Source organism: Furipterus horrens, unplaced genomic scaffold (genome assembly GCF_987537825.1).
Source record: "Furipterus horrens unplaced genomic scaffold, mFurHor1.1.pri manual_scaffold_1, whole genome shotgun sequence".
Taxonomy (NCBI): Eukaryota; Metazoa; Chordata; class Mammalia; order Chiroptera; family Furipteridae; genus Furipterus; species Furipterus horrens.
This window is the reverse complement of record NW_028327171.1, coordinates 148,191,080-148,215,499: the sequence shown is the minus strand read 5'-3', so window position 1 is coordinate 148,215,499 and position 24,420 is coordinate 148,191,080. Positions and strand designations below refer to the sequence as shown.

Sequence of the window (24,420 nt, the reverse complement as noted above, 5' to 3'; positions counted from 1 at the left end):
CTTTCCTTTCTAATTTTTCAAATTGCCTTTTAAATATAATCCCTCCTCTCCTCCCCAAGCTTTGAAGAGGCTAGTTTTCTTCTTTCTCAATTTTCTCTGTTGTCATTTGTTAAATGTGGCTGGTTAACAATGACTTTAACTTTCCACCTTACAGCTATTAAAGATCCTGCCTGTTGGTCTTAATAACAGTTATGAGCCATGCCCTACTAAAATGACTTCACCCTCCCCTTTCTCCCTTTACCTGATAGATTCTCTTGGTGGGTGATAAAAGACTGGATGGATGTGGACTCATTTGGTCTCTGTTAAAGCTGTTAGCTTTACACTTTGGGCAACCAGATAATCCTTTTGGGGAGTTCATCTCATAACATATTCTCTCAGTATTCCAAGAAATCCTTTGGGTCTAGCAAATTATTTTTTCTCTGAAAGTGCACTTATACAACACAGCTTTATCCAGGAGAAGCTGTGTATTTAGGGTGGAAAAATGACACAATGGAAAATCCACCTTTAATTTTTAAAAACCATTTAATCAAATATCATTTACTTTCATTATGTCCATATGCTTAGCTTCCTATTAAGAGGGTCTTTAGAAGTTGTCCAGAGGGCATGAATGATGTTCACTGTTTGTTGTTTTGTTTCTGAGAAGATACAAATTGGACAAGCCATCTAAAAGCTCAGGTAAACAGACATCCATGTCTTAGAGTTTATTGAGATCCAGCGTTCTGTTTTTCTAATGCATACATCCTCTCCATTTCTCCTCTTGCTGATTATTACATCAGTTAAAGACACTTAAAATCAACTAGATCCCACACCATCCCAGTCTTCTTCTGGAACATTAGGCTTTAATGCTGCCATGACTACCTAATTATCTGTTTGAAGAAGACATTTCTGAAGATATTTATTTACATCTTTGGAAGATCCAGATGATCTACAATAGATTAAAGTTTGTCAATTGAATGCATAATGTTGTGTCACCTCCTGAAAGCTTCTGCACCACTCCCCAAAGCTCACGTTTGCTTTTTAGAAGTGAACTTTAAGAATAATAGCACTGGACAAAAGCAGGACTTCCAGCCAAGATGGAGGCCTAGACAGATGTGCTGCATCTCCCTCCACAACTAAGATGGAATACAACTACCTCAAAACTAGAAACAACCAGAAGTTCCAGAAATCGAGCTACATGGAAGTCCAACAAAAATGTAAAGAAGAAATACTCATCCAGAGAAGTAGGAGGGATGGAGCCAGGGTGGAGAGGATGCAGTGTGGTGGTGGCAGCAGTGGCAGCAGCAGCAGGCTGGTGGAAAGCACAGTCACATGTTTTAAAAAATTGGGAGGGACACCTAGGAAGCACTACCAGCACCAAATCAGACTGCACATCTCATGGTCCCATTGCCGGGGAAAATAAAGCCTCATTGCTTCCGACTGTACAAACCAGTGGGGGTTGGGTTGGAGGAAGAAACTGCCGGTATCTCAGCAGAGTCCACTTGTTTAAAGGGTCCCCATGGTCCTAGAATGTCCACAGACCAACTCACTCTGGAAACGATGGCCAGGGCAACAGCTAGAAAGGCACCAGTCCCATACGGAAGTGGAAGAAGTGCCTGGAAAAGAAGCAAGTGCTGAGAAAGTGGCATTGTTCCCTCTCAGACCCCTCCCCCATATACAGCACCACAACATTGTGTAACAGGTCACCCATACTGATGAATGCCTAAGACTCCACCCCTTACAATGTAACAGATGTGACAGCTCTACCCAGGACACAGAGGGAAACAAACACAGGAGCCTGTCAAGTTGAGGAGACAGAGAAGTGTGGCCCAAAAGAGGGAATGAATCAAGGTTCCAGTGGGAGAACTAAGCAACAGGAGATAGCCAACCTAACAGATGCAGAGATCAAAATGCTGGTGATAAAGATGCTCACAGACTTGACAGATATCCTTAAGTGTGGCAAACACATAAGGGAAAAAGTGAAAGCTATGCTAAATGAAATGAAGGAAAATCCACACAAAACCAGTGGTGAAAGGAAGAAAACCGGGGTTCAAATCAATAATTTCGAACATAAGGAAGAAAAAAACTGCTAACTAGTACAGATGAGGAAACAAGAATTGAAAAAAATGAGAAGAGGCTTAGGAACTTCTGTGACAACTTTAAACATGCAAATCTGAACCATAGGGGTGCCAGAAGGAGAAGAGGAAGAGCAAGAAATTGAAAACTTATGTGAGAAATTTATAAAGAAAAACTTCCCAAATTTGTCAAAGGAAACAGGCATACAAGTCCAGGAAGCACAGAGAGTCCCGAAGCAGCTAGACCCAAAGAGGATCACATCAAGACACATCATAATTAAAATGCCAAAGCTTCAAGATAAAGAGAGAATCTTAAAAGCAGCAAGAGATAAGCAGAGAGTTACATACAAAGGGGTGCCTATAGGACTTTCAGCTGATTTCTCAAAAGAAACTTGGCAGGCAAGAAGGGACTGGCAAGAAGTATTCAAGGTGATGAAAAGCAAGCACTTACAACCAAGATTACTCTATCCGGCAAAGATATCATTTAGAATGGAAGGGCAGATAAAGTGTAGGGGCACCAAATATCCCCTGTTAAAAGTTTCAAAGGTCTGCTAAATATGTGAATATGTAGGGGCTTCAGATGTTCTTTGTAAGAAGTAACAAGGACTTGCTAAAAAGCCTTGAGGAAGGGAATGTAGGAAGGATTGTAGCAATTGGTGATTTACAAGCTAAAAGCTCCTCAGCCTCCATCATCTTACATTTGCTTGTGTCTGGTTTATAACATTTGTGAAAGTCATACTTTACAGGATATCTAGCCCTTTGAAGATAAATTGCTTCACAGAGAATTTGTCCCTGGCTGGAAAGCTGTGCTGCTGCTGGAAATAATCTTATAGCCTTGCAAATTTCTGTTCCTGTTACTGCCAAGACATTCCTGCAGTCCTGCCTAAGGCTGTTTCCTGCCAAAGAAGAAACAAAGGGGGCCTCACCACTATATAACCCAGTGTTTAGACTCCATTGTAGGTTGCAGCATGTTTGAGACCAGCTCAGGGTCTGCCCAACTCCTGGCCATTATTAAAATCCTTTGCTTACTTTATACACTGCTTCAAAGTGTTCAATCTCGCCTATGTAGCTGTAACAAAAGTGCTTCCCAGACAAGGTAAAGCTTAAGGAACTCATTATCACTGAACTATTATTATATGAAATGTCAAAGGTACTTAAGGAAAATAAGATCAAAATTAAGAACATTAAAGTGACAACAAACTCACAACTATCAACAACTGAATCTAAAAAATAAAAACAAAACCCAACTAAGCAAACCAGAATAGGAACAGAATCATAGGTATGAGGATCATTTGGAGGGTTATCAGCTTGGGAGTGAGTGGGTGGGGAGAAATGGGGAAATGGTGCAGGGATTAAGAAGCATAATTTGTTGGTACAAAATAGACATAAGGAGGTTATGAATAATATAGGAAAGGGTGAAGCCAAAGAACTTATATCTACGACCCATGGGAATGAACTAAGAGGGGTGGGATTGCTGGAGGGCAGAGGGATTCTGGACAGAGGAGAGCAAAGGGGAAAAAATTGTGATACTGTAACAACATAATCAATAAAATATACTTAAAAAAAGAATAGCACTAATAATATTGCTGAAACTGCAGTTTCCTTTACTTATTAAAGCACAGATGAGTGTTTCTATGGAAAACTCCCAGGAACATGAAAAAGTTCATCTTTATTCCCCTCCTGGGAGCCCAGAAAGGGCAGAAGGCTGTGGTAGCGGAACCTCTCTTTCCCCTTCAGCCCCACAAGACATCATTTCTGCCCTCCCACAGGCAAACTGCAGAGTACCCAGCTCTAGAAAACCACATACCAGAAAAAACTATCTGATTTCATAGAGGCACAATGCTTTTCTTCTACTGTTTCAAGAGAATAATTTCCTTTTAGGAGTAATGGAGAAGTGAGAAGTGAGAATTATATAGCAAGTTTCTTCTCACAAGCTGTGCAAAGTCTAGCCTGTGGAAGCAGATTTAGAAGAGAACATCTATCTGTTTCTGTTTTTTCAGGGGAGAAATCAGTATGAAAATTGGGTGATGATCTATCCTAATCCATTTGGTGCCCCTTGCTCAATGCCTGCCACAAAATAGTCATTCAAATATTTGCAAAATTAAATTTTCTGTATTAAAAATATCTATGAACTGGAAATATAAAAATAGCATTTTAAATATTAGGTTTCAATAGTGGGTGTTGTTATAGAAACAAGACAAAGTGATTAATATCCATACATGCATATACATTTACAATGTTTATATATAGTTTGTGGAGATTTAATACTTATTCCTTTTATGTTATGATTGGATGAAATTCTTTTGTTATATATCTTGATCTTTGACTGTTTCTATTTACTTTGGAACTTGTTCTCCGTATCCACGTTTGCTGTATGTAAACATGCCATATTTAAAAATTGTTTTGGAAGCTCTGATATAATCTCTTGAAATTCAATTTTCTGAAGTGAAATCTTCTTCTGGAAAAAAGAAATTCTCCTTGGGAAATAGGATTGTTTCTGTGCAGCTGAGACATAATTCAAAAAGGGTTGTTATAGCATTCAAATTAAAGTTGAAGAAATGGAGAACAATTGGAACCTCTCATATAGTCGGAAAATAACTACGAAGTTTGGTGAGCTCTGACTGTCAGAAAATTAAATTAGATTTGATTATATTATATTTAATTCAACTCATTAAACGTTCACATTTTGCCAGACACTATGCTAAGTGCTAGAAATGTGAAGATAATTTACGTACAGTTTGTATCCTCCAGAAGCTCGTAGGATAAATGATTTCACTAGAATCTAACCTCCATGAGAGCAGAACTTTGTTTTGTTCACCCTTATATTCCCAATGTTTAGAATATTTTTGCCCCATAGTAGGTGTCTTAGTCCACTTGGGCTGCTATAGCAAAAGACCATAGCCTGGGTGGCTTAAACAACAGATTTATTTCTCACTTATCTGGAGGCTGGAAGTTCAAGATTAGGTGCCCATAGATTCAGTTCTGGTGAACTTTCACTTCCTGGCTTGCAGACAAATTCCTTCTTGCTGTGTGTGCACAAGGACTTTCCTTGACATGCTAAAGAGAGAGCCATTTCATATCTCCTCATCATCATTTTAAAGACATTAATATCATCATGACAACTCCACCTCATGGCCTATTCTCAACATAATTACCTCCCCAAGGCTGCACCTCCAAATACCATGGCAGTAGGGATTTCGACTTCAACATATAATTTTTTGAGGGGTGCTGGGGGAACACAAACATTCAGTCCATAACAGTATGTACTCAATTTATAGGTTTTAAATATAAAAGAATGGATGGATTATTATGTTGGATAAAGATTCTGAATTATCATGTATTTGTATGACAAATGATCACTAGGAGGCATATTGTACATGCTCCTACCCAATCCTCATCATCTTCTATAGAAGTTCATAAAAGTTGTCACTCTTTTCAAATTCTAGATTATAACCTAGTGTATTTGGATTGGTTTGGCTCAGGACTATCTTGTCTGCATAGGGCAAAACTTAATTATCCATTTCTTTAAGAGAGCTAAGTCTCTGAAAAATCTTCTGCAAGCACTGAATTCCTGGTTCTCTGTCTAATGAAGAGGAAGATAAATCCGCCTCATTGAATCTGGCTGATACAGCAAAAATGTTGTTCAGAAACTCTTGATTAGCAATTTTCAACTGTGCCACAAGAATTTTTAAAACATGTAATATTTGACCACTTTTCCCTCGGACTGCCAAAAAATGACAACAATTAATGCAACAATAGCCTTCCAATGTGATCGACTCAAAATTATATCAATTTTTTGGTCAGATCTGCAGAGAATATATTTTCTGGTGTGCTGCAAAGTTTTAGTAATTAGTTTATGTGTTCCATGAGATGAAAAAGGCTGAAAATCACTGCTTTGGATCAACGGCATCCTGACACAGGCCACAGATAATCAAGCCTGTCCTATAACCACATCATCCATAGGAAATAGGTTTCTCTGTCAGGAGAATGATCATGAATAGAATTACAATAGCTGGTCTATTATCTGCCATGACTAGACTCAGGGAGTAGGTGGTCAGTTAATCAACAAAGCTAAATATGGAGAGTCATAAAAAAGGACGCATGATAACTTACACAATCTATTTAAACATACTTTAAAATGTGTGTATGAATGTTCATTCTTCAATATTTTGATATAGAGTCAGCTCATTCTGTAAGAACTGTTCTGCTGTTGGAATACCTGTTCTTTCTTATATAAACCATGCCTATAATGTATCTTCTGTAACTGATACTGTCGAACTCTTTAAATTAGATTGAGAACTAAAATATAGTTAAAATGCATTTTTTTTGGTTAAGTTCCAAGTTTTGAATGATTTTTCTTTTTCCTTTTCAATTGACATGCAATATAATATTGTATTAGTTCCAGGTGTGCAATATAATTATTCAATATTTATATATATTGGGAAATGATCACCACAGTAAGTTTAGTTAACATCTGTCACCAAAAATAGTTAAAATATTTTTTTCTTGGGTTGGGAACTTCTAAGATTTACTTTTAGCAACTTTCATGTATGTAATACTGTATTATCAAATATAGCCCCTTTGCAGCACATTACATCATGACATTTATTTTATAACTGAAAGTTTATACTTTTTGATCCACTTCACTTATTTTTTAAATTGAATTTATTGGAGGTGACATTGGTTAATAAAATTATGTAAGTTTCAGGCATACCATTCTATAATACAACTCTGTATATTGTATTGTATGTTCACCATCACCACCCCAAGTCCATCTCCACTTATTCCCCCTTAACCCTCTTTTACCTCTCCCCTCTTTCCTTCTGGTAATCACCATACTGTTGTTTATTAGGGTATTTTATTCCTCAATCCCTTAACCTTTTTCACCCAGACCCCAACCCCCACCCCTCTGACAGCTGTCAGTCAATTCTTTGTGTCAATGAGTTGTTTCTATTTTGTTTGTTTGTTTATTTTGTTTATTAGGTTCCACATATAAGTGAAATCATATGGTATTTGTCTTTCTCTGACTGGCTTACTTCATGCCATGCCAAACGAATGCAGATTCCCTTTTGTCTGGCAATCAGATGAAATATATGTGAGGCAAGGGTGGAATCTCCGACAGTTCCATTATGGCAAATATTACAGCAACTACACACACCCCTGCCGTTCACTTGCTCAGTACTTGGCACCTGTTGGCACCCGGCACCGATTCTCTGCTCACTGCCCCAACACGAATGAACATGAACACTCTCTGTGGGGATTCCAGCTCTTTTATATTATGTATAAACAAAGCTGGCCACTAGCCAAAACATGACATCAATGCTTATATAACTGCAAGTGCACTGTGCAAGCCTATCTAGTGTTATCTCTAGGAGCCCATGCCTGGGCATCCTGGGGAGGAAGGCCTGGCTAGATTCTATTGTCCTTACATTTCATATACCATAATACTCTCCATTCATGCTGTTGCAAAAGGTAAGATTTTCTTCTTTTTTTTATGACTGAGTAGTATTCCATTGTGTACATGTACCATGGATTTTTTATCCACGCATTTATTGATGGACACTGGGACTGCTTCAAAATCTTGGCTAATGTAAATAATGCTGCAATGAACATAGGGGTGCTTATGTTCTTTCAAATTATTGTTTTGAATTTCTTTGAATATATTCCCAGAAGTGGAATCCCTGAATTTTAACTTTTTGAGGAAACTCCATACCGTTTTCCACAGTGGCTTTATCAATCTGCATTCCCCACAACGGTGAACAAAGGTTCCCTTTTTTCCACATCCTCATCAACACTTGTTGTTTGCTGATTTATTAATGATAGTCATTCTGACAGGTATGAGGTGATATCACATTGTGGTTTTAATTTTTATTTGTTTGATATTGACCATCTTTTCATATGTATGTCCTCTTTGGAGAAGTGTCTATTCAGGTTCTTTGCCCACTTTTTATTTGGATTGATTTTGTGTGTGTGTGTGTGTGTGTGTGTGTGTGTGTGTGTGTGTGTATGTTGAGTTGTATAAGTCTTGATGTGGCTTCTTTTGTAAATCCTTGGTTATAAGGCTTCCCTTTAGCTAGTCTTCAGTTGGTTATTCAGTATGACTGTTCTATAATTTAGTTGTAATTCCAGTTTTGTCATGGGAGGGAGTGAGTGTACCTTTTACCTACTCTGCAGCCATCTCGGATCCCCTCAGAATGCATTCTGAGAACAGAATCTTTCTATACTTCTATGATTTTTTTGCAGTTTTATGATTATAAACTTCCCAATTTCTCACCAATTTGCTTCTACTGAATCTTTTCAAAACAATACATTCTTTTGTAGCACTATTTCATTGTTTTCCCCAATATTTTATAAATTATGAAACTATAATAACAATTATTGCAATTGTCATAAAGAAGTTTCAGAACAAACACAAGTGATTTGTGATAAGAATACAATTCCATGGGTGGGAGCAGAAATTGCACATTGCAGAGAAGCCAATTAGCTGTGTGTAGGAAAAAGGTTTTGAAGATTTAGCACAAGCTTTGCCTTGAGTTGTCTGTAAAACTCTGTTATTAGTAATAATCTACCCAGTGTAACAATGAGAAACTACATGTAAGGATTTCATTGGGTGAGGATGTGTAGTTCATACTTTTAATATAATATTAAAGTTATTTCAAGAAAATGTAAAATACAGCACTTTCTTAAACTGGCTTGACAACTCAAGAGTGATTTGTTTATTTGTTCTGTGAGAAACAGAATAATATAAGGGCACTTAATTTAGAGTCAGAAAACCTGGATCTAGGTATCAGTTCTGCCACTTATTAGCTGGGTGAGCTTGGGCTTCACTTGAACCACTTCAATGTGTCTGAGTGTCTGAAAGTTGTATCCTGAATAAAGATTTAGACTCACCCCATAGGGGTGCCAAATGATCACAGGTATGAGAAGAGATTTTTGAAGAAAGCATCAGCTTTATAGAAAACTTATTGCATTGATTATCTCAGTTGCAAACAATACACAACTTGGAGCAATTAAGCAGAAAAAAACACTTATCAAAAGGAAATAGAGCCAGCCCCAGCTGGTGTGGCTCAGTCGGTTGGGCTTTGTCCTGCAAAATGAAAGGTCACTGGTTCTATTCCTGGTCAGAGCACATCCTGGGTTGTGGGCTTGGTGCCGAAGCAACTGGTTGATATTTCTCTCTCACACTGATGTTTCTTTCCCTCTCTTTCTCCCTCCTTTGCCCCCCTCTCTAAAAAGTCAAGAGTAGAAGTTAAAAAAAAAAAAAAAAAAGGATGTGAGTGAAAATCCTTGGGAGGGCTGCAGTGCCAACCCAGAGGCAAGGTTGCCAGAATCAATATCCCAAACCAAGCATCATAACTGGTCTCCAGCTGCCACCAAGACATAGCTGCAAACACTTGTACCACTTCTGTATGAGAAAATTCCTCTTACTACGACCAATGTTGACACCACTGTTGTTCAGGACTCACCCTTGTAGCCACTGTTCCCTCTCACACTGAAAATCAGTGAGTGCGTGTGTGTGTGTGTGGGGGGTGTAGAGGGAGTGGGAGAGGGATAGAGAGAACTCTTTACTCCGTTTTGCTTGAATCTCTAGTTCCTGAGTTCAACCGTGTGGATGGATCTCTTTTTGCTTGGTTATAAAATGATGCCTAGTTATAAATAATGCTAGGAAAGCAAGTACCTAACACTTTAAAAAAGATTTTATTCATTTATTTATTATTAAAGAGAGGGGAAGAGAGGGAGAAAGAGAGGGAGAGAAACATCGATGTCAGAGAGAAACATCAATCAGTTATCTCTCACACATGCCCCAACTGGGGACCGAACCTGAAACCCAGGCATGTGCTCTGACTGGGAATCAAATAGGTGGCCTTTTGCTTTGTGGAACAACACCCAACCAACTGAGCCACACCAGTCAGGGCAGTACCTAGCATTTTTAGCATTTATAGCAAACTCTTCAGTTAGAAGTGCACCAAACATAGAAAGGTTCTAGTTTCTGAGCCACTGAAATGAATGTCAAATGTCTACCTAGGCACAAACAGCTGTGTTGAGGACACCACAAAGTGCAGGAATGCTGAAAGATAGTACCTAAGTGACTATTATAAAGAGTTTAGTAAACAGAATGAAGAAGTGCTCTGTCCTAATTTTTGGAGGAGGCAAGCCATTGACTCCTTCAAAGCTAGAGGGAATTCTATCATGGTGATAGCTGGGAATGGCAGTTTTACAATTGTTCTCGAGGTAAGGGGAGAATTAAGATGAGCATCCAGGCTTTAATCAATACATTTTGAAGGTGTTGAATGAGCATATCTGGCTACCTGCTGGAATGGAATAGGAATAGGATGTATACCTAATGGGATAATGGAGCAGTGTTTTACTGCTTTAACTTCCCAATTTCATGAGGATTTATGCAGCTGTGATTAACCTGACAAATCAAGGAGGGGATAGATTGAAGGGATCCAAACAGCTGAGCCAACCTGGCACTCTTTCCTCCTACATCCTTGAGGACAAGGGGTTGGCTCCATTTTTGGTATAGCTTCTCTGCCAGCTTCCAAGGCAAGGACCCAGTGACGCCGACTGCTGAAATCATGGCCAAGATTCTCTTGGCTGTGGTCCTCTAGTGTGCCCGTGGAGGCTGTGTCTAATCCTGTTTTGGAATGGACTGCAGTAGGGAAGATCTCATTCAGAGATAACCAGCCAGTAGTTATTGCACCCAAGGTGGCCTTTGGATTATTGGCCATTTACATGTACAGCACAAATTATTGAATACCCTCGATGTTCAAGATGCAGGACTAGAATTGTGGGGGTTAGAAAGAGAAAGAAAAGGAGCACACAGCTCTGGCCTCAGGAAGGTGACAGGAAAGGACTAACATATTGTGTGGAACACCATCTGGAAGGCACTCTTTTATATGCCAGTTTAACAGAAAATAGTTTCTGTTTTCATCTTGGGCTGCCCTGGACTGTGAAAATTGTTCTTCCTTGGGGAGCTGGTGATGTCTGTGAGTGAGCTGATGAGCACTGGACCTGCTTGGTATGGTCTAGTGAGGGTCAATGAGGCTTGCAAGCCTCAGCTCCGCCTTCTGCAGTTAACTGCAGCCAAATCCCCAGTCTCTGGGTGTGAATGCCAGATCTACTCAGGACAGCCTGTTGGGGGTCTTTTAGTTGCCAGTTTAAAGTTAAAATAAATAGTTTTTATGTTTAAACTTCTGTCAGTCTGACTCCTCTGAGGCTTATTTTTTGCCTTGTTTAATAACCATATGGAGAAATGAACTCAGGTGGTCAAAAGAATTCTAATGAAATCAAGTTTCTACTTCAGTTGCTTTGTGTCTGTGGCTCTCCTCTAAAGAGAGGCACTGTTTTCTCTGGGTCCTGCCAGTTAATTTGTTGTAAAAACAAACTCATCCCCTGGCTTTCTATCCTGGAAAACAAAAGCTTTGATGTCATTGAGACTGATTCTAGACACAAGCCTTAGGATGTGAAACAGATCCTTCCATGGTGAAAATTCTTGAGCCAAAATTTAGGGAGATTTTATGAAAAAGGTCCAGGCACTGATGAGGCAGAATATGAGTGTGGACTCCTGTGCGTGATGAAATTCCTAGCTCCTGGCACATGATGATTCATGAGTACCAGGTAATGCTCTCCTGGTGCTTCTCTGTCGAGCACAGTTTTAAGTGTGTTTATATATTTGAAAGTTATGGCAGACGCTATGAGATTATAGAATTATCATCTCTCTCAGATTCTGATGAAGAGGCTAAGGGGCAGAGAAGGTAAGTGCTTGCCTGAAGTTCATGCAAGTGTAAGAGCTGGCCATTAACCACGGGGCTTGTGCCTTTAACCGCTGTGCCAGACTGGGTTTGGGGGTTAGTTTTTCTTGGGAAGAGAGGAGACACAATAATTGGAGAGAGAATCTCTGCTGCTGTGGGCCAGGAATTTTGTTTCATAATGACCTAGTTATATCACTTCTTTTTTAATGTTTCAACAACTTTAAAAAAAATAATTTTTTGATTACAGTTACCATACAATGTTATATAGTTCAGGTGTACAACATAGTGATTAGACATTTATATACCTTATGAAATGATCGCCCCCAGTAAGTCTAGTAGCCTCCTGACACTGTCATGGTTATTACAATATTATTGACCATATTCCTTATGCTGTGCTTTACATCTCTGTGACTGTTCTGTAACTATTAATCTCTACATTTTAATCCCTTCACCTTTTTTACCTATCCTCCAACCTTCCCTCCCACTCAACTCCCCCTAAAATCTGGCAACCACCAGTCTGTTTTCTGTATATATGAGTTTGTTTCTGTTTTGTTTGTTCATGCATTTTGTTTTTTAGATTCCACACATAAGTGAAATCATATGGCATATGTCTTTCTCTGTCTGACTTACTTCACTTAGCATAGTACTTTCTATGTCTTTACATGTTGTCCCAAATGGCAAGGTTTTATCCTTTTCTATGGCTGAATAATATTTCATTGTATTAGAGGTGCATCATCTTTTGATTCCTTTATACAGAGATCAGCCTTCCTGTGTAGAGGGAGAAGAGATGGATGTAAAAATAACAAGATCCAGTGTGTCATTCTCCCTTTCTTCCTACTATCATCATTCTTCAAATTAGTCTCTAAATTCCTTTAGGTAAGGATGATGTCTTATTCAGTTTGGCAACCCTTTATTAGCCAGTGCAATGCCTTGACATGTAAGATGTCCCGAGAATGACTGAAACACCCCTTCCAGAGTCATGTTCACTCATTCAGGGTGCGCCCTTGGGCTGCTATATGAATATTTGATGAGAATACTCTTGTTCATAGATGTGTTCACAAATCTCCATCGCTTTGAGCATTACTGATGACATTGATATTTCATGCTAACAATTTGGTGGAATTTGCAGTTCTTGCAAAAGAAGAAAATGGTGATTTTTCCTTTCTCTCTGATGTGATGTTGATCCCGTGCCTAGGTTGAAGAGTCTCAGGATTGTTCTGACATTCTTTATTGTAGTGAGAGCTGGAGTATTGGGTGGGGGTGTGATATTCATACACAGCAGTGGAGCATACATTGGGGAGCATACATTATCTTTCCTAATGGAATGCCAATTTTATGGAGAGAGAAACAGTTATGTGTTCAGCAAAAAATTATCACCCTTCTGAATAACTAGAGGTAGTCATTTTTTATAGTGCCAGCCAATAAAATTTAAATTGGGTTTTATGGAAGACTTTTCAGTTTCTAATATAGTTACTCTCCCTTCTTTCCTACTTCGTTATTTTTTCTGCCTGGAATAATGACATGAGGACAAGGATGCAACATCCATCTTTTTACAATAAGCAGGAAGACTAAATCCAACATGCAAATGACGGCAGAGCATAAGGCAAGAGTCTGTGTCATTGACAGTATACTCGAAAAATTGCAGCAGCTCTGACCTGTTTCCATTCAAATTTTTTATTATGTGAAAAGTAAACTTGTGGTCAAGGCTTCTATAAATCAAGTTTTTTGTTACTTTTAGATGAATGTAATCCTTACTGAATCAAGCGGCATCTTCAGACCTTGAAATCAGTAAAATGTTGACTGAAGTAGAAGCTAACAATAATCATTGTTCAAGGAGTGGAATTAACAAACTGCCAAAGTAGCACTTTTAAGAGGTCTATTGTAAACATTCTTTTAAAAAGAGAGAATAGTATATAGTGAGGGGAGGGGGGCATAAGGGGTTTAAATGGCAATGGAAAAAAATACAATAAAGATTAAACAGAAAAATAAAATAAGAGAATAGCATATTTGCAAAAATTTCATCAGGAGGACTCTAATGTAAAACACAAGTAGTATATTATACATTAATTTTTTGAGAATTATAATGTGAGGTAGCTGTCCTATGACTGATAAAAAATTCTTAATCTGGAGGGTAAAAATTTGTGAATTCATAGTTTTTCAGGGGAGGATAGACTTTAATTCTAAACACCAATACTAGTTATACAGACAAATATATTCATTAGTTGACAGGATGATTTATCTAGTTTCCGTGACTGTGGGCCTGGGACCACCTTTCAGCAACACCTGAAAAGCTATAAAAATGCAAATTCTTAGATCTTATTACAGACCCATTTATTTGGAAGTGCAAGGGTGGGGCCAATAAGCTGTGTTTTAACAAGCCCCCTAGGTCATTCTAATGCAAGTTAAAGATTGAGAATCACTGCTTTGGATTAATTTTCATACTTAGATTAATTGGCATATATTAGGCTAATGAGGACTGTTTTCTCCTGCTGGTTCTAGGATCATTAACATCTTCCTGCTTTGTGCCTGCATCTCCTGGTGACCATGTCCAGAGGGCATATCCTGTGATGATAAATTAAAAAGTTGGCCTTCTACTTTCTAAATCAATGTCATGTAAGATGTAGTTCCTTTCTTCCAGGATCAAGGTGAACTACTAATATGTTTCTAAACCCGAGTTAATCTGTTTTAGTGAGGAGAGATCTGTCTGAAGCAACTGACCTCTTCTTATTCATCTTTACTATAATAAGAACACTCAACGTCATACTAAAGTCTTTTTTTTCTTTTTAAATTTAAAAGGCCTCTTCAAGGCTAAAAAACAGGATTTCCCAGCAACAATCCAGAATGTGAATAATCCAGTGTTAGCTCTTTGACTGTTGACCATAAGTAGATGAAGGAAAAAAGGTAGCAAATAGATCATTCTGGCTAGCTGAGTTGCTGGTTTGAACATTTGACAAAAGGTTAACTCTACAGTTAAATTTGACACACACAAAGAAGGTAAACAATATATGGGAAACTTTGTATATTTATTTCTATTAAAAGCTGACAAATTTAGTGACTTTTTCTTTCCTCATAAAAAACCTTAAAAAGGAAAAGTACCTACCTTTAAATTGAGTCTGATTTTATTTATTCTAGAAGGGGAGGTCTTGAATGTTCCCTTCTTCTTGACTATATTATAATTCTTTGTCCAGAAGGTGGAAAAAATTCGATGCTAGAATGGTTTCTGTTAGAAAAGAACAAGTGCCTATGTGCGACATGGTTGAATAATAAGAGTTAGTCAATGTTTTGTTAAGATATTTGACTTTAAGGAATAAAATTAGTTTCTGACTTTATTATATTATTTTTTTCTGGTGTATGTTTATGGGTGTTTTTAGGTGTGGCGATGTCTGTGGGAGTAAGATGATTAGTTAAAAACAGAGAATAGTAATCACTAATTATATATGTTAAATTTTTTTATAACATAATATGCAATAACAATGTATATAAAAGAGCACAAGTTCAGGAGACTCAAGATGGTGTAAGAGTAAGTGGAAGCTACAGTAACCCCCTCCCAGGACCAATTTGTAACTACAACTAAATCATAGAGAAATCATCCAGAATAACCAACTGAGCAATAGTTGGACGGACAGAAGAAACCACTTCACCACAAGATTGGTAGGCAGTGTGGAGGAGATGAGAGAGGGGTGGCTGTATTTTCATGAGTAGCAGGTGAAATTCCAGAGAAGTATTTCAGCAGCTGGGGTAGTTCAAATGAGAAGTGTGGGGCCTAAACTCCAAGTTGGGCTCCCCAGTCTACAGCACCAGAGACAGAAAAAAGCCAGATAACATCCAGCTGTGAAGAGCAGCAGGGTCTATGGCTGCCAGGGAGAGAGGACTGGAGATGCAAAGAGCCTGTGAAGGGTACAAAGCAGAAAATTTTGTTTACAGCCACTTACCCTGGTCTCAGGCAGAGGGAGGGGATAGTGGACTAGAGATGCTTAGGGAGAGTCTGAAGTTGGTTGCTCTTGGGAGAGAACTGAAAGAACAGCTGCCAAGATCCCTGTGCTGAGCCATTCCCCATAATGCAGAAGCCATTTTCCTCAGCCAAAGCACTCCTTTCCAAGTGGCATCAACCTGAGGGGAAGCAATAGCTCCATCCTCAGAAATTCATCTGCCCACCCTGTGGTCCTTAAGCCAGGCTGCTGATTACAGCTTGAGGCTATATCACTGGTCAGTTTAAGAACTAAAGAAGAAAATACAAAAAAGCAGCCAAAATAGGAAGTCAAAGAAATAGAACCCAAATGAAAAAACAAGAGAATTCTCCAGAAGAAGAACTAGATGAAACAGAGGCAAGCAAGTTATCAGCTAGAGAGTTCAGAGTAATGATTATAGGGATACTCAACAGAATGAAAAGAGACATAGAAACCATAAACAAGGACCATCAGAAACAAAGAATGCAATATCTGAAATAAATAATATACTGGAAGGAATAAAGAGTAGGCTAGATGAAACAGAGGATTGAATCAGTGATTTGGAAGACAAGCTAGACAAAAACACCCTGGTAGAGCAGCAAAAAGAAAAAAGAATGAAAGAAAATGAGGAGAGCTTAAGAATCATTTCGACAACATGAAGCATAACAACATCTGCATCATGGGAATACCAGAGGAGAAGAGAGTGAGCAAAGGATCAAGAATCTATTTGAAGAAATAATGACCGAAAACTTCCTTAAACTGGTAAAAGAAAAAGACACACAAGTCCAGGAAGCTCAGTGAGTCCCAAATAAGTTGGACCCAAAGATGCCTATATCAAGTCACATCATAATTGAATTGACAAGGCTTAAAAACAAGGAGAGAATCTTAAAAGCCACAAGAGAAAAGTCGGTAGTTAAATGCAAGGAAGCACCAATTAGACTGTCATCTGATATCTCAACAAAAATGCTTCAGGTCAGAAGGAAGTGGTATGAAATATTCAAAGTGATGATATGCAAGGACCTACAACTAAGGCTACTTTACCCAGCAAGTCTATCATTTAAAATCAAAGGAGAAATAAGGAGCTTCCCAGAGAAGAAAAAGCTAAAGGAGTTTCTTAACACCAAACCAGTACTGCAACAAATGTTAAAGAATTTGCTTTAAGAAGAAGAACAAAAAAGAAAAAAAGAAAATAGTCTAACAATAAAATGGCACTAAATGCGTATTTATCAATAATCACCTTAAATGCAAATGGCTTAAACGCTCCAACCAAAAGACATAGATAGGGTAGCTGAATGGATAAGGAAACAAGGCCCATATGTATGCTGGTTCTGAGAGATCCACTTCAGGTTGAAAGATACACACAGAATAAAAGTAAAGGGATGAAACAGATATTTCATGCAAATGAAAAAGAAAAGAAAAAAGCTGAGGTAGTAGCAACTATATCCAACAAAATGGATTTAAAAATCAAGACTATAGTAAGAGACAAAGAAGGATACTACATAATGATAAAGGGAACAATTCATCAAGAGGATATAACCCTAGTAAACATTTATACACACAACATAGGAGCACCTAAATATGTGAAGCAAATATTGATGGACATAAAGGTAGAGATCAACAAAAATACAGTCATAGTCAGAGATTTTAACAACCCATTGACTTCAATGGATAGATTCTCCAGGCTGAAAATCAACAAGGAGATAGCAGCAATAGATCAAATGGGTTTAATTGATATCTTCAGAGCATTTCATGCCAAAACAGCAGAACATACATACTTTTCAAGTGCACATGGAACCTTTTCTAGGACAGACCATATGTTAGGACACAAAACAAATCTCAATAAACATAAGATTGAAATCATATTATGTATCTTCTCTGACCACAGTGTTATGCAACTAGAAATCAATGATAAGAAGAACACTGAAAAACATGCAAACACATGGAAGCTAAATAACATGTTATTAAACAATGAATGGATCAACAGCGAGATCAAGGAAGGAATCAAAAGATACCCTGAAGTAAATGAAAATGAGGACACAACAATCCAAAATCTGTGGGTCACTGGGAAAGCAGTCCTAAGATGGAAATTCATAGCATTACAGGACTATCTCAAAAAGCAAGAATAAGCTCAAATAAACAATCTAACTTCACACTTAAAGGAACTTGAAAAAGAACAATAAAGTCCAGTGTGTAGAAGGAAGGAAATAATAAAGAACAGAGCAGAAAAAAATGAAATAAAGTCTAAAAACATGATACAAAAGATCAATGAATCCAATAGCTGGTTCTTTGAAAAGATAAACAAAATTGACAAACCTTTAATCAGGCTCACCAAGAAAAAAAAAAGAGAGGACCAAAATAAATAAAATCAGAAATGAAAGAGGAGAAATAACAATTGGTGCCGAAGAAATACAAAAGGTTGTAAAAAAATATTATGAACAATTATATGCCAAAAAACTGGACAACCTGGACAAAATGCAGAAATACCTAGAAAAATACAATCTTTCAAAGCTAAATCAGGAAGAATCAGAGAATCTGAATAGACAGGCTCCAGCTAATGAAATTGAAGCAGTAATCATGAAACTCCCAGAAAACAAAAGCCCTGGACTGGACAACTTCACAAGTGAATTTTCCCAAATAGTCCGTGAAGAACTAACATCCTTCCATGTCAAACTATTTCATGAATTCAAAAGAAAAGAAGGCTCCCAAACTCAACTTATGAGACCAGTATTATCCTAATTCTAAAACCAGATAAAGACACTACTAAGAAAGAAAATTATAGGCCAATATCCCTGATGAACATAGATGCTGAAATCCTTGACAAAGTATTAGGAAACGGAATACAGCAATCCAGCAAAAAGATCATACACCATGATCAAGTGGGATTTATTCTGGGAATGCAAAGTTGGTACAATGTTCGCAAATCAATAAATGTGATTCATAATCAAAATAAGGGATAAAAACCACATGATCATATCAATAGATGCAGAAAAAGCATTTGATAAAATCGAGCACACACATGTGATAAAAACTCTCAGCAAAGTGGGAACAGAGAGAACATACCTAAGCACAATAAAGCCCATATTAACAAACCCACTTCCAACATCATAATCAATGGACAAAAATTACAGGTGTTCCCCTTAAGACTGGGAACAAGACAGGGATATTTGCTTTTACCTCTCTTATTCAACATAGTACTGGAAGTACTAGCCAGAGCAATCAGACAAGAAGAAGAAATAAAAGGCATACAACTTGGAAGGGAAGAAGTAAAAATGTAATTATTTGCAAATGACCTGATACTGTACATAGAGAACCCATAGAAGAGACTTCCAACCAAGATGGGGCTCTAGACAGACACGTTGCATCTCCCTCCAAAACTAAGAAGGAATACAACTCTCTCAAAACTAGAGACAACCAGAAGTTCCAGAAAATTGAACTGCATGGAAGTCCAACAAACAAAGATATAAAAAAGAAATACTCATCCAGACAGGTGGAAGGGCAGAGCTGGGGCAGAGAGGAGGCGGTGTGGTGGCAGCAGCAGTATCGGCAGCAACAGATTGGTGGAAAGCACAGTCAAACATTTAAAAAAAGTCAAGAGGGTCACCTGGGAAGTGCTCCCACCACCAGACCAGACCACAGAGCTCACAGTTCCAGTGCCAGGGAAAATAAAGCCCCATTGCTTCTAACTGTGCAAATCAGTGGGAGTTGGGGTGAAGGAAGAAACTGCTGGTCTCTCAGCAGAGTCCATGGTCCTAGAACATCCACAGACTCACCCATTCTGGGAATGATGGCTAGGACAACAGCTAGAGAGGCACCAGTCCCATATGAAAGTGGGAGAAGTGCCTGGAAAAGAGGCAAGTGCTGAGCAAGTGGCATTGTTCCCTCCCAGGCCCCTTCCCCACACACAGCACCACGATGTGGTGAAACAGGTCACCCATACTGATGAATACCTAAAGCTCCACCCCTTACAACGTGACAAGTGCAACAGCTCTACCAAAGACATAGAGGCAAACAAACACAGGAGCCTGTCAAGATGAGGAGACAGATAAGTGTGGCCCAAAAGAGGGAATAGATCAAGGTTCCAGTGGGAGAATTAAGCCACAAGGAGATAGCCAACCTAACAGATTAGAGTTCAAAACACTGGTCATAAAGGTGCTTACAGGCTTGACAGATGTGCTTAAGTATGGCAAATGCATAAGGGAAGAAGTGAAGGCTATGATAAATGAAATGAAGAAAAATCCCCACAAAACCAATGGTGAAGGGAAGGAAACCTGGGTTCAAATCAATAATTTGGATCATAAGGAAGAAAAAAAGTCAACCAGTACAGAATGAGGAAATAAAAATTGAAAAAAATGAGGAGAGGCTTAGGAACCTCTGAGACAACTTTAAACATATCAACGTCTGAATCATAAGGGCGCCAGAGGAGAAGAAGAAGAGCAAGAAATTGAAAGTTTATGTGAAAAAATAATGAAGAAAAACTTCCCAAATTTGGCGAAGGAAATAGACATACAAATCCAAGATGCACAGAAAAAGAAGAACAGGGGGAGTGAGCAGCTGGGGGATGTGGGGGGAGGAGGAAGCGGGCTCCCAATCCGGTTTTATCCTGTTCTCCCACTGCCCCAGTTTCGGCTCCAAGCAGTTTGGGTGGCGGGAGAAGCGGGAGCCTGCAGGTCGTCTAGGTTGGCAAAGGTTCTCGGCGTGCCACGGCCCTCAAGCACCAGGCACGCGCCCGTCCCACCACCACAATGCCCAAGAGGAAGGTCAGCTCTGGCAAGGGAGCGGCTAAGGAGGAGCCCAAGAGCAGATCGACGAGGTTGTCAGCTAAACTTGCTCCTGCAAAAGTGGAACCCAACCCAAAAAAGGCGGCAGGAAAGGATAAATCTGCAGACAAAAAAGTGCAAAGAAAAGGGAAAAGGGGAGCAAAGGGAAAACAGGCCGAAGTGAGTAACCAGGAACCTGAAGAAGATCTACCTGCAGAAAATGGAGAAACTAAAAATGAGGAGAGTTCAGCCTCGGATGAAGCAGGAGAAAAAGAAGCCAAGTCTGATTAATATCATATACCATGTCTTATCAGTGGTCCCCATCTCCCTTCTTCTACAATCCAGAGGAATATTTTTATCAACTACTTTGTAAATGCAAGTTTTTTAGTAGCTCTAGAAACATTTTGAAGAAGGAGGAAATTCCACCTCATCCCATTTTTTTTTAAGTGTAAATGCTTTTTTTTTTTAGAAGTGAAGTCATTTGCTGGTTGTTTATTTTTTGGTACAACCAGAAAATAGTGGGATATTGAATATGGGAGGCTTTGATTGTCTTGGGTGTCAGCTTAACATTCCATAGATGGAGGTAGTTTTTATATCCTATAATACAAGGCATACTAAATGGCAATTTGGAGTCAGTTTTGCATTTACTATGTCTTGAACATTTTAAATTACTTCTCATGTTTTTGGTAGAATTGTTTTCGAAAGAAAACCACTCCTGGATCTTGGCTCTTCCTGTCAGAATTTTGTGTACTCTGTAACATCTTTGTTGTGGTAGTCCAGTTTTCCTAGTAACTTTGTTCATGTGCTGTGAACAATTGAAAATTCGATTATGTGGTATATTAAATTGTGAATTAGTCGGACTTTGATGTAAGTGTACCAACATTTGCACATATTGGTACTTGATACTTTATTAAGAAAATTAGTCTCCAAATTTTAAGCTGGAACATCACTGGAATAACTTCAGAAAAGAATCACAACTACATGACTTTACATTTTTGGTACGTATGTTAAGAATTGTGTACAAATCTAAATGTCTGTGTACTTACCCTCAAAAGAACCAAGAAAATCTCACTTATGAAAAGAAAAAGAAAAAGATCAACACTACGAACATTAAAATGACAACAAACTCACAACTATTAACAACTGAATCTAAAAAATAAAAACAAAAACAAACTAAGTAAACAACCAGAACAGGAATAGAATCATAGATATGGGGATCATTTGGAGGGTTATCAGCTGGGAGGACGAAGAGGGAGAAATGGGGATTAGGTGCAGGGATTAAGAAGCATAATCGGTTGGTACAAAATAGACAGGAAAAGTTAAGAGTAATATAGGAAATGATGAAGCCAAAGAACTTATATGCATGACCTATGGACATGAACTAAGAAGGGAGGGATTGCTAGAGGGAAGGGGAATACTGGGAAGAGGGGAGCAAAGGACAAAGAAATTGGGACTACTGTAACAACATAATGAATTAAATATACTTTAAAAAAAATGAGTGAATCTAGAAGATTTCGCCAAGAAACTACTGGAACTGATAAATGAATCCAGCAAAATAGGAGAATACAAAATTAATATCCAGAAATCAGTTGTATTTTTATATGCCAATAACTAACTAACAGATAAGGAAAATAAGAAAACAATCCCATACACAATTGTTTTAAAAAGAATAAAATATCTTGGAATAAACCTAACCAAGAAAGTAAAAGACCTATACTTGGGAATTTACAAAACACTGAAGAAAGAAATTGAAGAAGATACAAATAAGTAAAAGCACATACCGGGTTTATGGATAGGAAGAATTAACATTATTAAAATGTCCACACTATGCAAAGCAATCATTAGATTCAATGTAATTCCTATCAAGATTCCAATGATGTATTTGACAGTACTAGAACAAATATTTCAAAAATTTATATGGAAGCACAGAAGGCCCCACATAACAACTATGACCCTGAGAAAGAAGAACAAAATTGTTCTGTACTATAAGGACATAATAATCAACACAGCATGGTACTGGCATAAAAACAGACACATAGATCAATGGAACATAATAGAGAGCCTAGAAATAAACCCACATCTTTATAGTCAATTAATATTTGATAGAGGAAGCAAGCACATACAATGGGCTAAAGATAGTCTATTCAATAAATGGTGTTGGGGAAATTGGACAGATACATGCAGAAAAGTGAAACTAGTCCATCTTCTTACATCACACACAAAAATTAATTAAAAGTGGATCAAAAACTTAAATGTTAAACCCCAAACCATAAAAATCATATAAGAAAACATAGGCAGCAAAATCTTGGACATAGCTTATAGCAATATTTTATTGGATATATCTCCCCAGGCAAGGGAAACAAAAGAAAAAAAATAAACAAATTAGACTACATCAAAGTAAAAAGTTTTTGCACATCAAAGGAAATAATCAACAAAATAAAAAGACAACCCACAGAATGGGAGAATTACTGATGCATCTGATAAGGGATTAATATTCAAAATTTATAAAGAACTTAAAAAACTCAACACCAAAATAAAAACAAACAATCCAATTTAAAAATGGGCTAAGGACACTTCCGGTCAAATGGAGGCCTAGACTGATGCGTTCCATCTCCCCCCACAACTAAGAAGGACTACAACTACCGCACAACCAAAAATAACCAGAAATTCCAGAAAATAAAGCTACGTGAAAGTCCACTGTATGAAGTTATAAACCAGTGGTGCTTGTCTGGATGGGTAGGAGGGGTGAAGCCAGGGCAGAGAGGTCAAGCTGTGCTGGTGACGGCAGCAGTGGTGATGGCGATGGGACAGTGGTAAGCACAGACACCCGTATTTAAGGGGAGGTGAGAAGCACCTGGGGAGCATCCCTAGCTTCAGACTGAACCCATTAGCTTGCAATTCCAATGCCAGGGAAGGCAGACCCCCATTGCCTCAGACTGTGAGGCCCAGAGGGTGTGGGGACAGAGGAGGAGGCTCCTGGTCTCTCAGCAGAGAGAGAATGACAGGAATCCATCTTGGACCCCTGCCCCCACACAAAGCGCCACAGTGTGGTGAGAAGAATCACCCAGTAGTGACTAGTGCACGGGGTTCCACCCACTATAGCATAGGAGGTGTGACAGCCCTGCCCAGGAAGCAAAGGTAAACAGAAAACTGTCAGGATGGTACAGATCATGATAGAGATCCTGGTGACACAGCTGACCAGACAGCAAATACATAAATTAATGGATGAACAGATAGATAACCTTTCTGAGGCTCAGTTCAGAGCTATAGTTATAAGACAGCTTACAGAAATAACAGCGGGACTTAATCAAGATGGAGAAGGAATGAAGGCTAGTCCTGCTGAAATGAACAAAAACACATATGAAACAAGTGGTTAGGGAAGGAAAACCAGGGATCAAGTCAACAAATCGAAACACAGGGAAGGAACAAATAGTCAACCAGTGCAGAAAGAGGAAACAAAAAGTGAGAAAAATGAGGAGAAGCTCAGAAACCTCTGGACAACTATAAGAGAGTGAACATCCGAATTATAAGGCAGCCAGAAGGTGAAGAAGAAGAACTAGAAATTGAAAAATTATGTGAAAAAATAATGAAGCAGAACTTCCCTAACTTGGGGAAGGAAATAGACTCACAGGTCCAGGAAGCACGAGAGTTCCAAATAAAGTGGACCCAGGGAGAACCACACCAAGACACATTATAATCAAAATGTCAAAAATTAAAGATAAAGAGAGAATCTTAAAGGCAGCAAGAGAGAAGAAGAGAGTTATGTACAAAGGGGTCCCAATTAGACTATCAGCTGATTTCTCAAAGGAGACTCTGCAGGCAAGAAGGGACCAGCAAGAAATATTCAAAGTAATGAAAAGTAAAAACCTACAGCCACTATTACTTTATCCAGTGAAGCTGTCATTCAGAA

The 24,420-nt window shown here is 38.4% G+C and overlaps 1 pseudogene; it reads left to right on the top strand.

Moving 5' to 3' along the window:
- Positions 1 to 20,495: 20,495 nt before the first annotated feature.
- On the top strand, positions 20,496 to 20,801 carry LOC150022027 (non-histone chromosomal protein HMG-14 pseudogene; annotated as a pseudogene).
- Positions 20,802 to 24,420: the final 3,619 nt, after the last annotated feature.